Source organism: Mastigoproctus giganteus, chromosome 6 (assembly GCF_048544385.1).
Source record: "Mastigoproctus giganteus isolate SK-2022 chromosome 6, ASM4854438v1, whole genome shotgun sequence".
Lineage (NCBI taxonomy): Eukaryota > Metazoa > Arthropoda > Arachnida > Uropygi > Thelyphonidae > Mastigoproctus > Mastigoproctus giganteus.
Window position 1 is genome coordinate 133,545,555 of NC_143580.1, and position 12,730 is coordinate 133,558,284.

The window sequence follows — 12,730 nt, forward strand, 5'->3', positions numbered from 1 at the left end:
GCCGAATGGTCAGCGCGAGGATTCATAAGTGTACATGCTTTGAGTGACCAGGGTTCAACCCCGTGACTTCTAAATACGGTGCTGTTTCTTGCATTCTGTCTATCTTGTGAAAGTGTGGTCGTCCCTGAGTTTATAGTGAAAAAAAAACAACATTCAGTTAATAGTTAGGCAACAATAAAATTGCATTGAAAAAGGCAGATGAAAGAACAGTGATTTAAGCAGAATAATTATATCTACAAGAATATATATACAGTATTTATAAAGAAGTGTATGAGCTATTTACAATATACGTTTCTGTGTGTGTGTGTGCAGGCTATTTACAATGTATGTATATATTTATTACACATTATAATATATGAATTATGACCACCAACCCTCATCCATAATGGACTATGCAGCATAGCTCGCAGTGTAAAATGCCGATCAGCTTCGTGACTAGAGTTGTAATTTGAATCTGGTCCTGCAAGCCAAAGTGATAAAGTAGCAGTTATAGGACGTAGTAAAGATATCAAAAGGGCATGATTGTCGGAGCTCGTGCGTCGGGTGCTTCCATATTGTAAACGGCACGTACAAATAATGGTGTCGAACGGGTCAAACCATCTCCCATCGACAGAACTCCAAAGGATTACGCAAAGTGGATGTTCGTGGTAAGCGAAGGGTGCAGCGCGTTGTACGGGCTCAACGGCAGGTCACTTTGCGACAGTTCACATCACAATACAATATGAAAAATGCAAGAGCACTATCCCAAATGATGATGCGACCATACTCAGACATATGAGGTTCCACGGCAGATGACCCAAGAGACACTCTCTCTCTCTCCTCAACGCTGATCATCTTCGACGCTTCGACGGCGAATGCTGTGGTGCAAAACAACAACAGTGGTTGAACGCTGGAAGACTGTAAACGAGTGTGCTGGTCGGATGTGTCCAAATACCTAGCGCAACACTCCGCTAAGTCAACTATCATAATTAATAACACTGATATAACTGCTACTAAAATGACAACTTTCTGCACTCAAAGCAATACGTGTGTTCAGATTGCTTTTTGTGGTTTCTTGTTCTATTTAATGTCCTTATTCTGTCCCCCCCCTTTCGCAAGACATGCTAGAAACAGTCCATTATATAGAAGGTTTTATGAGTAGTACTGCAAATTCTAACCTAATGATTGCTATGTACGCAAATGCCAAGTCTTTGCTTTCGCACAGTGGTTTTACTGATAACAGGTAGATTATTGAAAGAAATTATATTTACCTACAATCTTAATGTTCACAATGTTCAGGGCATGCCGTATACTTTCTTTCAACTGTGAACGGACAGTCAAACATAGATATTACTTTATCTACAACTAGTATTTGTAATCAAGTTGATGATTGGAAAATTCTTACTGAGGCTACGCACAGCAATATAATTTATTATCAAGTTTGACAGGTCAGTTGTTAATTCTTTCAGTTTGAAAATATAAACAGATTTTCGATTCAAACAATGAACTGGGAAAAGTTTAGGCAAGCCTTACGTATAGAATTTGAGGGAGAAACCGGAACACAATGGAATGTTTAGAAATACTCTTCATATATTTAGAATGCTTTATATAGAGTAATATCTTAAATTAGAATCAATTTTTTTCCAGAAATATGGCAGTTTGCAATTTTAAAGATGATCCTGAAAGCAGGGAAGAATCCTTCGGGCATACCAGCCAATATCTTCATTGGCCCACGTAGGAAAGATATAGGAGAGACATTTAGCCATTAGTTAAATGAGTTATTAAAAGTTAATTGTACAGTTAAAACTAATCAATAGGGATTTAAACAGGAAAAATCTGCTGAAGACGCTATGTAGGGCTTGCTTCATTATTGTGATACTGCTACTCACGTTATGGCAGTGTTCATAGACTTCGATGGGGCATTTGATTCACTGTGGTGGGAGAGTGTATTAAATGTGTTAGTAAAGATGAGTTGTTCATATCAACTATACAAAGTAATAAGAAATTATTTTACAAATAGGAAAATATCAATAAGGGCACGTCATTAGTTTACGACACATTGGTATACCGCGGATGGCCCCAAGGTTCCGTACTGGGGCTTGTGTTGGAATCTTGTATTAGATCAGTGGCTCTCTCTCGGATCTTGAACACTGTCATTCTATAGCATACGCAGATGATTTTGTAATTTGTGTTCCGGGATCTTAAAGATTAGTCTTGGAGACAAGGACAGAAAATATTGGAGGATCTGAACTAATGGGTTTTATTATGTAAGTTGAATATCTCTATAACAAAAACTAAGATGATGGCTTTTAAATGGGCTTTCAATTATTATCGTCCACTTACTGCACGTATTTATAATAAAAAAAATTGCGTATGTTAAAATCAATAATTATTTAGGAATAACTATAGATGATAAGTTAAGTTTTACAGAACATACAGAGAATTTAGCTAATACAGTAAGAACTTTTAGTGCTGCTATAATTAGGATAGCTAGAGCAGAATGTGGGGTTAAATAAAAAAAATCCTAGATTGTAATTGTAAGGCTGTTTTCCTGCCAATTATTTCATTTGCTGCTGGTATTTGGTACAGAAGGGCAAATATTGTTAGATTAAAAATAAATTAAATTCCATACAGATTGTGATGTTATTAGCAATTAGTCAAGTATGTAAGACGGTTTCATCAAATGTCCTTCAGGTGATAGTTGGGGTGTTGCCCCTGGATTGTATGTGATATACAGAGGGATGGTGTATCATTTAAAGAAGGGTAGGGTAGTTAACTTTATGGGAATAACTTTTAATACATCTGTTAATGTGAAAATTGAGACAAAAAGAATTTTGTATATTAGTATAATGGTATTACTATACAAATAATAACAAAACTATTCAAATATTTACAAAAAACTAAAATATTTACAAAATACTAAACTATTTACAATCATATCTCTACTATATCAGGACGATAGGTCGCTTCACCAGCTGACATTAATATACAAAAAGCGTTAAACGGAAGAAACACAAATGGGTTACTGCGCAACATCAGCCACTTGCTGTTGACAATATACAGCGCATATGTGGAATGCACGCCAACGTTCGCCGCATTGCAAGACAACTGCTTCCATTATGTTCACCAACCTCGTGTACGTGTTTCACTGTCTAATACATGACCACGGCCGGCATCATTTGATGTTGCATTGTAACGTTTTTTGTATATTAATATCAGTTGAAGCACCCATCGTTCCGATATAGTTTGTATATTTGTAAATAGCTTAGCATTTTGTAAATATTTTAAATATTTGAATAGTTTGTAAATATTTTAGTTAAGTGTTTTAGTCCTGCTCTTTTGGATGCAACAGTATTCCTTATGCTTCGTTATGGAACCCGAAGCAAAAGGCACTTTTACTAAGTGACCTATATAAACGACCTTGAGAGTGCTGCGTGCTGGTGTATCCAATGGGAGAAGGGGGCTGCGGGTCACGTGGTACTATGGGCGGGGAAATTACGTCACTAGAAATGCATATTTAAATAATTACATAGTTCATTTCCTGATTAAATAATAAATAAATTAATTTTCTGTTTATTCTCCGGGACGACCAAACGGTCAGAGGAGTTCACAAGATAGACAGAATACAAGAAACAGTACCGTATTCAGCAGTAACGGGCTTGAATCCTGGTCATTCAAGGCACGTGTACTTATGCACCCGCGTGCCTGACCACTTGGCTACGGCGGCCGATCAGTGCGTTTCGAGAGGTGTGTGTGTTTTACGTAGAAAAGATTTGACTTACTCTGTCTTAACTCTACATTTTACGTAGAAAAGCGTGCGCGGGGGTTAGCGAGCAGATGGTGAACCCCCTAATTTGTCATTAAACAAAAAATTAGATTGGTTTTTCCGGCTATGACGGCTTCTTTTGTATTGACAGGTCATGGATCATTAAATGCAAAACTGTTTCAGTTGGGTATAGCGACAGATAGTTTTTGTATTTGTGGGATTGAAGACGATTGTAAACATGTATTATCAGATTGTAACGGTATAATGAAGAAAGGTCTCTGTTGTTTCAAACAGTTTTTATAAGTAATGTCAGGGAATTACACTTGTTTGTCTCAGATAGAGATAAATTTAATGCTTTCAACATTTTTGCCTTAGTGTCTTTAGGAAAAAGAAGGCAATTGCTGCAAGACACTCAGTAATATAATTTTTTTTTCTTTTTTTTTTTTTTCTTCTTTTTTTTTTTTCTTCTTTTTTTTTTTTTTTTCTCGCCCATAATTTCGGTTGGGGAATTTTTTTTAACCCATAGTTTGGGGTTTTTATTTTAATTTGATTTTAAGTTTTTATATTTATTTATATTTTTTACCGATTTTTATTTATTTTTGCTGGTACACGATTTGCACCCTGAGTAAGGTATTTGCTGGCATCCACTGGTATGGCACACCCACCGGTGGGCGGATGCCGGACTTTGTGCTGTGGCACAGACTAATGGAACAGGTCCGACTCCACATGCCGCCGAACGGGCACCAGAAATCTGCTGTCCAGGAGACAGCTGCTCCCTGGTAGCAGCAGTGGCTTGACATATATAACACATACTACAGTACACACATTAATACTATGTCAGGCCCGTTTTACAGAAATTCTTCCTTCACAGAGACATTAGGTGGAGATAGGCACATGCCTAGGGGCTACCATAAACAGGGAACGTATATATATGGTGCAACACTCCGACAGACACCCTCGTGTGTGGCGTAAGCAACACGACTCCATGGACCCATTATGAATGGTGCTCACTATCCAAGCAAGTGACGGTGTTTTCTTAATATAGGGCATGTGAATTTATGCGCCCTGATGTGTGTATCTCAGCAAAAGGAAGAACACACCATCAGCATTGATCTTGCTTTCAATCCATTCAAAGCCTTAAACACCTTAATCAGATCGCCTCGCAGGTGTTGTTAGTATTCTGACGCTTCAGTTTGAGAAACTGAAGCTTTTCTTGGTGAGACAACCCTTTTTCCCTTTACCAATCTCTGAGACCTTCCCTCCACCTGTTTCAGCGGATCTATATTCTTCCTAAAATGAGGTATCAAGACCTATGCAATATTCAAGATGCGGCCTAACCTTATAATCATCTCCTTATCCCTTGCAACCGATCTACATTGCTGATTGCACAATTCATTCAATCCATATATGATTGTATAATTACCCTTAGATCTTTTTTCATTTTCAACTGCCGTCAGTGTTGTACCACACAGTTGATAAGTTAACCTGGGTTTATTGTTACGAATATGTAGTGTTAGTACCTTGCATTTGTGAATGCTAAACTTCAACTTCTATTTCTCAGTCCATCTGCCTAATTTTTCTAGATCTTGTTGCAGTAGCGTACTTTGCTTACTGTCATTAACCACCCTACCAACCATTGCATCATTTGCAAACTTAGACATTAAACTTGATACATAGCTGCATCAGTATCATTAATAAATGTAGAAACCAACAATGTGCCTAGCAATGAGCCCTGAGGCACTCCAACATTAATAATAGTCTGTTAAAAGCAGTATCCATTAATAACGACTCTGTCTTCTCCCACTCAACCTTCCCTTTATCCAAACCAGTAACTTGCCTTTACTGCCACACTGCTCTAATGTATACAGCAATCTTTTATGTACGATAGTAACAAAACGCTATTCTGAAATCGAAGTTGGTTGGTTGTTGTAGGGTTTTAGGCCATGTGCTGTAAATAATATGACTGCAGATTGCATGTGTTCTGTGGTCGATTTGCTGTTTGGACGAAATTTGGTCGATTTGGACGAAATGCTGTTTGGTCGATTTGGACGAAAAGCCCTAGTTTCTGGGAGAAAAACCATGCTATTTCCCCTCCCCTCCTGACATCGACTCACTCAACCATGTTTTAAAAAGACCAATAAAAATTACTGGTGTCATTGGTGGGATTCGAACTCTTGTATTTTCCACCCGGTGTGAGGAGGACGGTGATTATGCTAACTGTGATACCCACAAGGCCTGAAATCCAACTATCATTTTAGAATTATTTTTGCATCAGGTTTCTTTGTTGCTCCACCATAGTATTCAATCACATTGTCCCTTAATAAATCCATGCTGTGGCTGCATTATAATTTCATTCTTGCCTAGATGATCCTACAATAGTTCTTTAGCCAGTGACTCAATCATTTTTTCCAGAACAGAAGTTAAGCTAACGGGTCTTTAATTAATCATGTCACCTTTTGATTCCCCTTTGTGGATTAGGGATACGTCGCACATCGCCAATCCGTAAGGTCCTGCTCTGAATCCAAAGATGTTCTCATAATTATGGCTAACGGTTTGTTTTCTGAATGAGGGGTGTTATATTTTATACCCGTCATTTAGAAAGCGTGTCTAGGAAAAGTTTCGTGATAAACATGACAAGAAATAAGGAACTAAGTGTGGAAAAAAAAAAGAAGTGTTATTATAACTCCATATAAAGAAAGTTATTAATAAGAAGTATTGGCAAAAAAATTGCCATGTCATTTAAAGGAATACAAATTACCACTGGACTGTTCAAAGTGACTGGTAGTTTAAAGGATGAGAAACCGCGATCAGGACGATGGTTCGTAACAACGGAAGCGCAAGATAAAACCATAGCACTAATTTCTAAACGCAATCGACAAGTGCAGGGACTTCACTTGAAATCCGATCTGAGGTAAATAGAAACAGAGAAACTCTCATTGTAAAACTTGTAATCCATGTAAAACTTCGTCTTAAACTAGCAGAACTTCGTGGTCGTGTAACGGACCGAAAACCCTTATTAAAACCGAGGAAAAAAAAAAAAAAAAAAAAAAAAAATGAAAGAAGCTGTTTGCCGGGACTAAAAGCCATCAACATTCGACAATTGAAGAGTAATAAAACGTATTCTGGCATCATTTTTTTTCAACTGAATGAAAAAGTTATGCACATTGTCTAGTGCATACAAGTCAAGCACGGTGGTAGTTCCGTTGTGTGAGGTTTCTTCTGTTTTTCTAGAGTGGATGACTTAGTGAGAATTGAAGGAATGTTAAGAAAATAAGCTTATAAAAACATTGTTGAACATAATGCAATGCCCCTCTAGATATCGACTTTATGGAAGAAATTTTATATTACAACAAGATTTGCTTAGTTCTAGCTGTGCATGGACTTTCAAATAACTAAACAAAAGGAGGGAGTGTAACCACTCCAATGATTTGGAATAATTTAGTAAAAACACTATCATAAAATTAATCGTCAAAATTTCACGTCGGTGTAACGAGGTGATTAAATCTCGTGGAGGATATTTTGATAAAAAAAAAAAAAAACAATACAGTTAATATTAATAATTTCAATATTTTTTGCTGTAAAATTTTCAGTGCTTAATAAAATAAAATCTTATTATACTTTGTAGCGTGTTGTTGTTATCTTTTTATATTAAACCTTACATCGTCATAGCTAATTTCAGAAAAATTAACGAAAACTATTGTCATACGCTGTGATTCGAAACATTTAGAGGGCGTAGATGCAAAATACCTATTCAGTTTGTCAGCAACCTGAGCCGGGTCATCAATGGTTAGACTATTGACATCAAATGGATCAATCTGATATATCACTTTCCTTCTACAGTTTACATAGGTAAAGAAATCTTTGCTGTTCCTCTCTGCATCCTTTGCCAAAGATTTCTCGTAATTACTTTCGCTTGCCTGACCTCCTTTGGGACTTGATTACAGACTAGCTTATGTCTGCCATAGGCTTCTGTGTCTCCTGATAATTTATATGCATCCCATGCACGGAGCAATATGGCATTAGTTGCTAATGCTCCTAAAAAACCAAGTAACAAACAAGCATCCCATGCACTTTTGTTCTCTTCCACGAGTCTCATTAGTTCGTCTGACATCCATTTAGGCCTACGAGTACAGAGAAGGTCATGTGCCAAGACGAACAAAGGGGTGCTCTTACCAAGAAAGGCTTAAGTTCTGCAAGTCGCAGCATCTGGAGACTAGGCACCTGCGAGGTGATCTGATTGAGGTGTATAAGGCCTAATGGTTTGAGCAGGCTCAATGCTGATAGAATACAACTTCCGCTTCCTCAGATTAAGAACCTGAAGGGGCATAGATTCAAATTGAGGAAAGACAGTTGTAGAATAGATGTGCGGAAGTTTGCCTTTAGCCGGCGGGTAGTTGATTGCTGGAACAGACTTCCATCTGTTGTTGTGGAAGTTGATAGCTTAAATGAATTTAATACTGAACTAGACAATCATTTGGAGTAACTGGATGGATAAAATGGGAAGGGTTTTTTTTTTTTTATTTTTTTAGCTGATGCTCTATAAGCTTGCTTTCTTGCATCGTATGCCTCAACTATTGGTAATCCTAAACCTTGAACAGCATTTCTTAGTTGATATATGAAAAGCCTAGTAACTTCCAAGATTAATTTCTTGAATGCTTCGCATTTAGAATTTTCTGTTCGTAACATCATCAGTTGGTCTCATTGTATAGAATTTAAAACTTTCTGAGACCACTGTAGTCACCTTTACAAAAGCAAAAACCCTTCCCTTTACCCCTGATGGTGATTTACTTACACCTTGACCGTGACCGAGCGATTTCTGCGCATTCTAAAAAGCTTTATATCCAAAGAGCCTTTGAATAGATTATATTTCATTCCAACTGCCGTTTTCTTTATTTATAAATTACTGTAGCACTTTCGCACTACAAGAAGTAGGAAAAGGCCCAGAAAGGAAGGCCACCTTTCTATTTCTAACATACTAACCAAATAATTCAGCCGCTTGGTCACCTAGTGACACTGCTCCTGCCTCCCCGTGACGGGGCCGGAAACCTGGGTGGCAAAGCAAACCCCCAGGGCTGAAAGGACCAAAACATGGAATGTGACAATTTTACCCAGATTAAGATTGCAAATCCGAATCATATGGATTTGCATCAACCTGATATTGACTCCTCCAATCCAAAGAGACTGAGGACGGATGCCTCTCGAATTGAACACCAAAGTTTTCTGATTCTGCATTCACTAACAAACCAGCCCTTAGGCAATCTATCGCCATTTCTCATTCAAAAATGTCTTGAGAACGTAGCTGGTTCCCCGAAAACGGTGAGACGACTAAAATCTGACTACCTGCTTGTAGACACCACCAGCTTTAAACACTCTGAGTCTCTTCTCAGACTCAACTCATTTGGTGGAGTTCTAGTCAAGGTGTCCCCACATGCCACACTTAATACATCCAAAGGCGTAATTTCAGAATGGGACCTAATGAATATCTCAGAGGAAGAAATTGTTAAGGAACTGCAGGATCAGAACGTCACACAGGCCAAAAGAATTATGATGAAAAAAGATGGCGAGCTAATTCCGACTCAGAGCATCATGCTAACGTTCAGCTCACTCAATCAGTGAGCTGAATGTTAGTATGATCACCTTCATCAGTGAAAGCAGGGTATTTGCATTGTCGCATTCGTCCATATATTCCGAACCCAATATGATGTTATAAGTGTCAGAAATTTGGACACTCACAAACAGTCTGTTGAGGTGACTCAGTATGTCCAAACTGTGGATCGAAAGAGCATACCCAAGATGACAACTAATCTGTGAAATTCAAACTTCACACTCTGTAACTTCAGAAAACCACATGAAATGAAAATTTTCCAAAGCTGATTGGACAAAGTATACTTATCGTGTATCCTTTGATAATCAGATCATCGAATCTAGGCCAATTGACATAGTAACCAACCGTATTACTAAACAAATCCTAGCAGCTACATCTATTGCCATCCCACAGTCACAGTCAAGCCTCCCGTAGATCCATAAATTATTGGTTGTATGAGGATTGTAAGAGTGTGAAAAAATCCAAAACCTGAGCTTGGAATATATTCCGCAAAAATCATCCTACAACCAATAATCTAATAAATTATAAGAACCTCAGAGCCAAGGCTCGCCATATCAGGAAGAAAGCAAAAAGATTCCTGTGTCCGATTTGCAAATTCAGTTAATAAAAATAGATTCTAGAATAATATGGAGAAAAATAAAACAACTAAATGGCAAATTTCTTCCTCTATCCTCCCCTATGTTCAGCTGGTACACCAATATTATAGTTATTTACTCTGGCAGGTCCTGCCACCTAATTTCCTGAGATTTCAGTGGCTAGGACCTATGTAATAAAAAAAAAAAAAAATCTCGCTATAGATAGGGGTCAACCAAAAGGAGTATTGGTTATGCGAGTTGATGTTGTTAAGTTTTGAGTGTAGGGCTCAAGCAATTTAGAGATGATACGGACGCTGGTTGTAAGTTAGAGAAGGAGACTGAAGGTTGGGGGGGAAAAGACAGAGATAAGGGGACCATAGAGAAGATTACCCCTAAAACAGTGGAGCAGGCCCATGCCCCACCAGAGGGAAAGGAGGGGGAGAAGACCAGGGATAAACTCCTCCGGGGGGGAAGAGAACCACTCAAGGGAGCATGGCAAGGGAAGCTTAATGGCAGCAGCTGAACTGTACTGGTTGGAGTGTCATACCTGGGATGAAGGTCCCATCGTGTCTTCTTTTTCAGAGTCTGTCGAGTCTGATATGTCAATTATTGTGGTCACGCTTGGGACTGTACATCATGTGTCCCGTCCGATGTATACTGGTCACTACGAGTTCGGAGCTTTCAGGTCTGGTCGTTAGGTGTGTGGTTATCACTGGACTAAAACTTATTTTAAGGCCACCCGAATAATGAAATTAATCTGCCGTTCTGTGTATATTATGTCTGTTAATTGCGTGTGTTCATGGTCGATTTGTCTGTTTTGAAAAACCCCAGTTTCTGGGAGAAAAACCTTTCTATATATGCCTGAGACCGACTAACTCAGCCACGGAGTGAAAAAACCCATTAAACTTCCTCTCATCATCGACGGGATTCGAAACCGGGCCTTTTCTACCCTGTGTGGGAAAGACCGTGACGATACCACTGTGCTACTCGCGCAGGTTATCACTGGACTGCTACTAGTAGGGGTCTCTCCTGGAATTTTTTCCCGTTTGGTAAGTCAATATTAGAGACGTACCTGCGCTGCATCTGACTTGGGAGCGGTTTCAGGGCTCCCATCCACATAGTCACTGGGTCAGCAGAGCTGCATAATATCATAGTTAGTGAAAAGTCTAAATCTGAAGGTCCAAAACAGTGTTAAGTCATTCATCGGACAGCAGGCCCGTCCAAATATTGATGGTAGTCAGGTTGACCATCCTGCTTGAATTTGGGCAAGACGAGTTAGTCAGGTGTATGTTGTCGTTCCAGTGGTAGGGATATTCTTCTTGTGAAGAGATCCTGGCAGTATTGCGAGAAGGCCTTGTACTCTCTGTCGCTGTTCAACAAGTAATGCTCCTGGTGTTTTTGGATTGAAGTTAATTCTTTTAATCAGAATGCAGCTAAGGTCCTCATACAAAGGGCAGTCATAGATTAATGACTCCAGCTCTCCGCAGTGGCAGAGGGGATCATCAATAATTACAAGTCTAATAGAAGCAGTGCAAGAATCACTTTCACCTCTGCCTGTGGATACTCTTAATCTTTTAGTCTGTGAATCCCCTCCCCAAGCTAGCAGTTTTCCCACCCACCTAACAGTGCCTCTATAGCATAAGCAAATATTTTTCCACCCTATTTATTTAAGTGTATCCCGTACGTGTAGGAGCAGTCTCTCCTGTTAACAAGCACAGATCACGCTGGGAAAAATTCTACCCCACGAGCCTTCCACAATCTCTCCAGGGCCAGATTGATCGACAAGGCTCTCATCATGTACTCCCTCCCATCGTGCCTGGACAGAATTGCAGACACTTTCAACAAAACCGGGCCCAGGTCTATCAACGCCCTGTGCGAGATATTTTGGTTCGCCCTCTCCAACCTCCTGTTAAGTCCTGCATAATAAAAGTTTTACTATTAACTGAAAAATACTTAGTTTTTCATTTTAAAAAAATGTATGAGAGCCCCTGAAGGACAAAATCAAATATATTATTTAGGAAATAAATAAATTAACTGTATGTTGCAATATAATAATATTATTTATTATAATATAAACCGTATCAAGGAATAAAACACAGTAAAATTATTTAATATAAACCCCAACAAATTCTTTATAATTCTATATTTTTCGGCGCCCTGTGCGGCCGCATAGTTTTATCGACCCTGAATTTCAAAAATAACCATAACTCGCAACTTTTTTTTTTAAAAATTGACCTGTATTCGTTAAGTAAGTCCACAGATCTCTCTCTCTTTATGTCATTAGTGCCAGCATGTACAATAATATCACCTTTTGTGCCGTTAAAAAATGATATCTGGCCTATAATGACATCAACGTTTCCCCTGAAAGACACACCCTGGTCCTGTTCCACCTATCCTTTTTGCACAATATATTTTCCGTCTCCCTGACAATTGAATCTCCGACAATAACTAGCTCCTGTGGGACTAGAGCCTTGAAGACTTTTGCCTGGTGAACAATAGTGAGCTCTGGCGTTGAGTTGGGAAACTGAGAGCTTGATAGACCCCCATTTTAATTCCATCAGGGTTATCTACCCTACTCTTTAAATTCTCATAAATTCTCATAGGCGCCATCAGAACGCTGAGTTGGCGCCTAATTTGTTGACACTCTGCACCTAGCACAAACAACAACATCCTTGGCTAGATCATGTCCTGTTTGAGAAACTGCAAAAGTTTCACAAGTTACACATTTTTTTTTAGGCAGTGATGCACTGGAGAATCTTCCCTTTCGGTTCTCTCCCGAACCGCAGCACGCCTGCTGCTTTGTGC